Source organism: Macaca fascicularis, chromosome 19 (assembly GCF_037993035.2).
Source record: "Macaca fascicularis isolate 582-1 chromosome 19, T2T-MFA8v1.1".
Classification (NCBI taxonomy): domain Eukaryota; kingdom Metazoa; phylum Chordata; class Mammalia; order Primates; family Cercopithecidae; genus Macaca; species Macaca fascicularis.
In genome coordinates, this window is record NC_088393.1 from 7,407,472 (window position 1) to 7,417,247 (window position 9,776).

The following is a 9,776-nucleotide window of genomic DNA, read 5'->3' on the forward strand; positions in this document are numbered from 1 at the left end:
GAGATTGGGCCACCGTACTCCAACCTGGGTGACAAGAATGATATTATGTCTCAAAAAAAAAAAATCATTTATTTAGCCAAAATGATAAAACAAAAATGCTTACGTTTTAATAGGAGATGTAGTTTCTCAAACAATAAGACAGCATGAGACCAAACAAATCTGTCTCTCTCCACTCCATTTTTTCCCTCCAGTTTACTTAAAAGGTAAACAAAACTACTTTATCTATTATTAATATTACACAAATTTTGTTCAAAAGAGAAAGCCCAAATTTTACCTTTATATGGTGTATTTGTTAATGTTAAAGCCAATTTTAATAAAACCTTATGAATAAATCTATCTAATTTTCATTGGCTTGACCACATGCCTTGGCTTCCCAAAGTTCTGGGATTACAGACGTGAGCCCCCACGCCCAGCCTTAGTGATGATTTTTTGGATTGGACAACAAAAGCACAGATAACAAAAGCAAAAATAAGTGGAACTGCAACAGACTAAAGAAGTTCTGCCAAGCAAAGGAAGCAATCAAGGAAATTAAAAGGCAACTTATGGATGGGAAGAAAATATTTGTAAGCCATATATCTGGTAAGGGGTTGATATCCAAAATATATAAAGAACTCATATAACTCAACAGGAACATAACAAATAACTCAATTTAAAAATGGGCAAATGGTCTGAATAGACATTCCTCAAAAGAAGACATACGAATGGCTAACAGGTGTATGAAAATATGCTCAACATTATTAATCATCAGGGAAATGCAAATTAAAACCACAGTGAGATATGATTGTGCTGATCATTTCAGTGTATAGGTGTATCAAAGCATCACTTTTTGTTGTTGTTGTTTTGAGACGCAGTCTCGCTCTGTTGCTCAGGCTGGAGTGCAGTGGCGCGATCTCGGCTCACTGCAACCTCCGCCTCCCGGGTTCACGCCATTCTCCTGCCTCAGCCTCCCGAGTATCTGGGACTGCAGGCTCCCGCCACCACACCTGGCTAATTTTTTGTATTTTTAGTAAAGATGGGGTTTCACCATGTTAGCCAGGATGGTCTTGATCTCCTGACCTCATGATCTACCCGCGTCAGCCTCCCAAAGTGCTGGGATTACAGGCATGAGCCACTGCACCCAGCAAAGCATCACATTTTCACCTTAAATATGCACAATTTTTATTTGCCAGTGATGCCTAAATAAAACCGGGGAAAATATGGGAAATAATAAGAGTTGGCAGAATGAGAAACAACAGAAATTCTCACATATGGCTGGTGGAGATATTTTTTTTTCTTTTTCTTTCTTTTCTTTTCTTATTCCTTATTTTATTTTATTTTTTTGTGTGTGTGGAGACAGGGTCTTGCTGTGTTGCCCCGGCTGGAGTGGAGTGGCACCATGATAGCTCACTGCAGCCTCAAACTCCCAGGCTCAAGCTATCCTCCCTCCTCAGCCTCCTGAGCAGCTAGGACTACAAGCCCATGCCACCATGCCAGGCTATTTTTTTGTAATTTTTCGTAGAGATGAGGTTTTGCCATGTTGCCCAGGCTGGTCTTGAACTCCTGGCCTCAAGTGATCCTCCTGCCTCGGCCTCCCAAAGTATTGGAATTACAGGCATGAGCCATCGCATCCAGCCGTGATTTCTTAATAAGAGTTTCTTTCCTCTAACTTACTTTATTGTAAGAATACAGTATATAATATATGTAACATACAACATATGTAATAATCAACAGCTTATGTTATCAGCAAGACTTCTGGTTAACAGTACCCTGAGTTAGGTCTTTGGGGGGTCAAAAGTTGCATGTGGCCGTTCGACTGCTCAGGGATTGGTGCACCTAAGACCCCACAGTTGTTCAAATTTCAACTGTCTATGGAATAAAAACGTTTACGAAACATCTCACTTTGGCTGTTGTATGAAGAATGGCCTGTAGGGGGAGCCAGTGGCCACAGGGAGACAGGGTAGGAGGCTTTCTGCAGATAAGAGACTTAGACTCTGATAGATTAAATATGTAAATTAAAATCTTTAAAAGTATAGGAATAAAATGTATAATTTCTGAACTCAAAAGAAAAAACTGGAATGAGAAAAAAAAATCTGAAACAAGGCAAAGAAGGAGAGAAACAGAAATACAGAAGAGGCAAATAATTCCTCCAAAAAATTCAAAATGTATGAAGAATTGCAGTTAATGCAGATAGTCCAAATCTGTGCTAGTCAATACCATGATATTCCATGTCAATAGCCATATTTTACTATACGGCGCTTGGAATGTGGATCTGAACTGAAAGGTGCTGTTGTGGCCGGGCATGGTGGCTCATGCCTGTAATCCCAGCATTTTGAGAGGCCAAGGCGGGTGGACCACTTGAGGTCAGGAGTTTGAGACCAGCTTGGCCAACATGGTGAAATGCAGTCTCTACTAAAACTACAAAAATTAGCCAGGATATGGTGGCGGGCACCCGTAATCCCAGCTACTTGGGAGGCTGAGGCAGGAGAATCTCTTGAACCTGGGAGGTGGAGGTTGCAGTGAGCCGAGATGGAGCCACTGCACTCCAGCCTGGGTGACAGAGTGAGACTCCATCTCAAACAAACAAACAAACAACAACAATAACAACAAACAAAAAAACACATTAAGAAATGCTTATGGGCCAGGAGTGGTGGCTCATGCCTGTAATCCCAGCTCTTTGGGAGGCTGGGACAGGTGGATCACTTGAGGTCAGGAGTTTGAGACAAGTCTGACCAACATGGTGAAACCCCATCTCTACTAAAAATACAAAATTAGCCTGGTGTGGTGGCAGATGCCTGTAATCCCAGCTACTCGGGAAGCTGAGGCAGGGGAATCGCTTGAACCCAGGAGGTGTAGGTTGCAGTGAGCCGAGATGGCAGCATTGTACTCCATCCAGGGCAACAGAGCAAGACTCCACCTCAAAAAAAAAAAAAAAAAAAAAAAAACAAAAGAAAGAAAAAGAAAAAAGAAACACTTAGGGATCTGGTAGGAATGTAAATGGGACAGCTGCTATGGAAAACAGTATGGCACTTCCTCCCAACATAAGAACATAATTACTATGATCCAGCAATTCTACTTCTATGTATATACCCAACAGAATTGAAAGCAGGGATGAGAACACATATTGTTACATCTGTGGCCATAGGAGCAGTATTCACAGTAACCAAGATATAGAAACAACCCAAGTGTCTACTGATGGATGAATGGATAAACAAAATGTGGTATATCCATACAATGGAGTATTATTCAGCCCTGAAGAGGAATGAAGTTTTAATATATCCTACAACATGGATGAAACTTGAAGACATTTTTCTAAGTGAAATGAGCCAGCCACAAAAGGGCAAATAGTGTTATGATTCTACTTATATAAATAAATCATGGAGCAAATTTATAGAGACAGAAAGGAGAAAGGTGGGTGTCAGGGGCTGGGGAGGACAGAATGGGGAGTGAGTGTGAGTGTTTAATGAGTACAGAGTTTCAGTTTTGTAAGAGAAAAAACGTTCTGGAAATGGATGGTGGTAATGGTTGCATAACAATGTGAATATACTTCATATCAGTGAAGTGTACACTTAAAATTGTTAAAATAGTACATTTTTGTATTTTTAGTAGAGACAGGGTTTCGCCATGTTGGCCAGGCTGGTCTCGAACTCCTGACCTCAGGCGATCCACCCACCTCGGCCTCCCAAAGTGCTGGGATTACAGGTAAATTTTATCTTATATATGTTACCATAATTAAAAATAGATGCATTTTAAAATGCTTAGGGAATATTTAGAAAAATTGGCCTTATACTGGGTGATAAATCACATCTCTACCAAAGGAATTGATATCATATAGGCTCTCTAAGTTACTCATGGAGGATCAGAGGAGGAATAAAAATGTAATTACGACAATATCTAGGATCTTAATTTATTTTTATTTTTTATTTTTTTGAGACAGAGTCTTGCTCTGTGGCCCAGGCTGGAGTGCAATGGTGCAATCTCAGCTCACTGCAACCTCACCTCCTGGGTTTAAGTGATTCTCCTGCTTCAGCCTCCTGAGTAGCTGGGATACAGGCGCCCACCACCACACCTGAATAATTTTTGTATTTTTAGTAGAGACAGGGATTCTCCATGTTGGCCAGGCTGGTCTCGAACTCCTGACCTCAGGTGATCTGCCTGCCTTGGCCTCCCAAAGTGCTGGGATTACAGGCGTGAGCAACCTCTGCCTCCTGGATTCAAGCGATTTCCTGCCTCAGCCTATGGAGTACTGGGATTACAGGAGTCCACCACTATGCCTGACTAATTTTTGTATTTTTAGTAGAGATGGGGTTTCACTATGTTGGCCAGGTTGGTCTCGAACTCCTAACTGCAAGTGATCTGCCTCCCTCGGCCTTCCAAATTGCTGGGATTACAGGTGAGCCACTGCACCCGGTCTTAAAAATAATTTTAAATTAAATTTTATTTATTTTTTGAGACAAGGTCTTTCTTTGTTGCCCAGGCTGGAGTGCAGTGATGTGATCATAGCTCACTTCAGTCTCAACTTCCCTAGGCTCAGGTGATCCTCCACTCTAGCCTCTTGAGTAGCTGGGACCACAGGTGGGTGCCACCATGTCAGGCTAAGTTTTTAGTTTTAGTTTTTGTAGAGACAAGGTCTCGTTATGTTGCCCAGGCTGCTCTTGAACTCCTGGGCTCAAGCAGTTCACCCGCCTCTGCCTCCCAAAGTGCTGGGATTACAGGCAGGTGCCACCATGCCTAGCTAGTGGCTGTTATTTAGTGAGCACCTAGTTTGTGCCAAGAACTGCTAAACTAAGCACTTGTGGGCCAGGTGCGGTCGCTCATGCCTGTAATCCCAGCACTTTGAGAGGCCAAGGCAGACTGATCATCTGAGGTTGGGAGTTCGAGACCAACCTGACCAATATGGAGAAACCCCGTTTGTACTAAAAATACAAAAAATTAGCCTGGCGTAGTGGCACATGCCTGTAATCCCAGCTACTCGGGAGGCGGAGGCAGGAGAATCACTTGAACCCGGGAGATGGAGGTTGCGGTGAGCCGAGATCGCATCACTGCACTCCAGCCTGGGCAACAAGAGCAAAACTCAGTCTTGAAAAACAACAACAACAACAACAACATCAACAACAACAACAAAACTAAACACTTGTGCTGTCTTAACCATACCCGAGTAGTAGGGGGAAATATTATGAGGTATGACATAATGGGGATGCTTTTATTCCTTTTTACAGGTAAGGAAACTGAGGCATAGCAAGGTTAAGTCAGCCGCTTAAGGTCACCCAACCAGTAATTGAGAGAGTGGAGATTTGGATCGGAAGGAAGAATGGAAAAAAAAAAAATCTTAAATTATTTCAAAATCATTATCCTTCCATGCAGGATCTCTTTGAATCTTCCCAGTGACTTAGTGAGGAATGAGCTATTTTCTTTTTCTGTATTGTACAGCTGGGGAAACTGAGGCTCAGTGAGGTGAAGGGACTTGACCAGAGTGATATAGGAGCCCCCAAACTGTGGCAATTCAGTTTTCAGGGCCAAGTTTTAGTGAGAGTATCCTGAAGTGGGGCGAGGGCGGGGTAAAGAGGAACATGGAGAAGAAAGCATGGAAGGGCCGGGCACAGTGGCTCATGCCTGTAATCCCAGAACTTTGGGAGGCCAAGGCGGGTGGATCACTTGAGGTCAGGAGTTCAAGACCAGCCTGGCCAATATGACAAAAACCCATCTCTACCAGAAATACAAAAATTAGCCAGACGTGGTGCTGAGCACCTGTAATCCCAGCTACTAGGGAGACTGAGGCAGGAGAATCACTTGAACCTGGGAGGCAGGGATTGCAATGAGCCAAGATTGCACCACTCACTCCCGCCTGGGCAACAGAAACTCTATCTAAAAATAAATAAATAAATAAAGCAAACAGCTGGGCACAGCGGCTCACTCCTGTAATCTCAGTACTTTGGGAGGCCGAGGCGGGCGGCTCACCTGAGGTTGGGAGCTGGAGACCAGCCTGACCAACATGGAGAAACCTCATCTCTACTAAAAATACAAAACGAGCCGGGTGTGGTGGCGAGTGCCTGTAATCCCAGCTACTCGGGAGGCTGAGGCAGGAGAATCACTTGAATCTGGGAGACAAAGGTTGCAGTGAGCCAAGATTGCGTCACTGCACTCCAGCCTGGGTGACAGAGAGAAACTATCTAAAAAAAAAAAAATTAAAACAAACAAACAAAAACAACAACAACAACAAAGAAAGGGTGGGAAATGAAGGGAAGCAGGTGCAAAGGGCTGGATTTGAAGTCCTGGGATGATACGCCCAAAGGCTCAAAACCCTTCTGCAAACCCTCATCTGAGGTCACCCAGGACCTATGGCGAGGGGCCCACCTGCACAGAAAGACACTCATTTGGATGTCATGAACATCATGAACATAACACTGTGAAGCAGGCTATGTGCCCGTCAGTAGGAGAGCAGATAATAAAATGGGGTCTATGCATAGGCTGGTACCAGCCCATATATCTACCCAGAAGATATAGGTGAGTGGTTTAGGGCACGGGCTCTGAAGCCAGAAAGATCTGCCACTTCCTAGATGAAGAACCTTGCACTAGTTACCTCACCCCCTCGTGTCCCCGTTTCCTCATCTGTAGTTAGGGGACAATCAGAGTATCAGCATCGTGGGGTGATGGTGAGATGATCTGGGTTAAGCACTGAGTATACGGAAGTGACTCAGTAGATAAGGTGTCAGCAAACTTTTCCTGTGGATAAGACCAATGGAAACCCCTAAAATCGCTTTCCTTGTCACCTCTCACTGACCAAGACAGTAAATCAAATGCAAGGTTGGGCTGGGCACGGTGGCTCACGCCTATAATCCCAGCACTTTGGGAGGCCGAGGCGGGTGGATCACATTGAGGCCAGGAATTCAAGGCCATCCTGGCCAACCCCATCTCTACTAAAAACACAAAAATTAGCGGGGCGTGGCGGCATGTGCCTGTGGTCCCAGTCACTAGGGAGGCTGAGGCAGGAGGGTCACTTGAACCCGGAAGCCGGAGGTTGCAGTGAGCTAAGACTGTGCCACTGCACTCCAGCCTGTGCTACAGAGTGAGACTCTGTCTCAAAAAAAGCAAAAGCAAAAACACAAACACAAATACAAACAAAAACATAAACAAATGCAAGGTTGCATCACAGTGGAATAGCAGAGATTAATGTCGCCCTTAAAGGCCTAAAGACATGGTGAGCAAGGTCTCAGATCCCTCAGGGATGAGGATCTAGGTGACCCCACCAGGTGAGCCACCTACACTAACAGAAGGGCCCCTGAAGATGAAGGGACTTTAGAAGGGACAGTGGAAGAGGGGGAGGGTGAACACTCACGGGGGCTGCTGGATTCCACTCCTGCAGTGTAGACTGTGGCTCATCCCACCAACCTTCATTTTCTGGCTGGCATAGAGACCAAGAATGCTAAGTAGCTGTTCTCAAATGCAGTCAGTCTCTTTTTTTTTTTTTTTTTTTTTTTTAAGACGGAGTCTCGCTGTGTCGCCCAGGCTGGGGTGCAGTGGCGCGATCTCAGCTGCAGTGAGTCTCTTTATAAAACAAATGAATCCGGGCTGGGCATGGTGGATCATACCTGTAATCTCAGCACTTTGGGAGGCCTGGTTGGGCGAATCACCTGAGGCCGGGAGTTGGAGACCAGCCTGGCCAACATGGTGAAACCCCATCTCTACTAAAAATACAAAAAATTAGCTGGATGTGATGATGGGCGCCTATAATTCCAGCTACTCAGGAGGCTGAGACAGGAGAGTTGTCTGAACCCGGGAGGAGGAGGTTGCAGCGAGCTGAGATTGTGACACTGCACTCCAGCCAAAAAACAAATGAACACACACACACACACACACACACACACACATGAATCTGCGTGGCATAAAGGGTGGGCTATGGTGGATGCTGTGGTGTGCTACCCAATCCCCACTATTTTCCTATTGCTATCATAACAAATTACCACACACTTAATGGCTTAAAACAACACAAATTGGTTGGGTACAATGGCTCACATTTGCAGTCCCAGCACTTTGGGAGGCCAAGGTGGGAGTGTAGTGAGAAGCCAGGAGTTTGAGACCATCCTGGGCAACATAGTAATACCCCATCTCTACAAAAAATAAAAAATAAAAAAAATAGCCAGGCATGGTGGTGCATGCCTGTAGCCCCAGCGCTTTGAGAAGCCAAGGTGGGAGGATCACTTGAGCCAGGAGTTCAAGACCAGCCAGGGCAACATAGCGTGACTCTGACTCTACAAAAAATTTAAAAAATTAGTCAGGTGCAGTGGCATGGACCTGTAGTCCCAGCAACTTGGGAGGCTGAGGCAGGAGGATCATTTGAGTCCAAGAGTTTGAGGCTGCAGTGAGCTATGGTCACACCACTGCACTCCAGCCTGGCTGACAGCCTGTCTCTTAATAAAAAGAACACCGCAAGTCTATTGTCCTACAGTTCTGGAGCCCAGAGTCCAAAATCAGTTTCACCCGGCTTCTCCCTGTGATTTTTAAAAATTTTATTTGTCACCCAGGCTGCTGGAGTGCAGTGGTCTGATCATAGCTCACTACAGGCTCCAACCCCTGGGCTCAAGCAGTCCTCCTGCCTCAGACTCCCAAAGTGCTGGGATTACAGACGTGAGCCACCACGCCCTGCCCTCCCTGTGTCTTTATAGGATGGTCCCTTTGTCTGTGTCCCTGTTCTAATCTCCTCCTCTTATAGAGACCCTAGTCTTATTGAATCGGAGCTCACCTTAAGGGCCTCGTTTTAAGTTAATTACCTTTTCAAAGATAGAATCTTCAAATACAGTCAAATTCTGAGGTGCTGGGGGTGAGGACTTCAGTGTGTAAATTTCGGGGGAACACAGTGCAGCCCATAACATGGAGGAAAGTTCCTATACCCTGCTTTTTAGGTAGAGATCTAGAAACATGGAAAGTTCCCCAGGGGAGTTTTAGAGGAACCCAAAGATAGAATGGGCTTGGACTCTGCTCCCCACAACAGAGACCAGAGAAGCGACTGGTCTGCAAAAAAAGGAAGTGACTTAACAGTGGCTTTGGGCATTTGAAGCCACAGAAAGCCTCAAAGAGTTTCCTGTGCCTCAACTCAGCTGAAAATCGGCCTCACGAGAAAGGTATAGGAGGAGAGAAAGTGCTGCCTGCCTGCCTGTCTGTCTGTCTGTCTGTCTTTCTTTCTTTCTTTCTTTCTTTCTTTCTTTCTTTCTTTCTTTCTTTCTTTCTTTCTGTCTGTCTGTCTGTCTGTCTGTCTGTCTTTCTTTCTTTCTTTCTTTCTTTCTTTCTTTCTTTCTTTCTGTCTGTCTGTCTGTCTGTCTGTCTGTCTGTCTTTCTTTCTTTCTCTTTCTTTCTTTCTTTCTTCCTTTCTTTCTTCCTTCCTTCGTTTCTTCCTTTCCTTTCCTTCTTTCTTTCCTTCTTCCTTCCTTCCCCCCTCCCTTCCCCCTTCCCTCCCTTCCTTCCTTCCTTCCTTCCTTCCTTCCTTCCTTTCTTTCTTCCTTTCCTTTCCTTCTTTCTTTCCTTCTTCCTTCTTCCCTCCTTCCTTCCCCCCTCCCTCCCTTCCTTCCTTCCTTCCTTCCTTCCTTCCTTCCTTCCTTCCTTCCTTCCTTCCTTCCTTCCTTCCTTCCTTCCTTCCCCCTCTCTCTCTCTTTCTTTCTTCTTTTTTTCTTTTTTTTTTTGAGACAGAGTCCCACTCTGTCACCCAGGCTGGAGTGCAGTGGCATGATCTCGGCTCACTGCCACCTCTGCCTCTTGGGTTCAAGCGATTCTCCTGCCTTAGCCTCCTGAGTAGCTGAGACTACAGG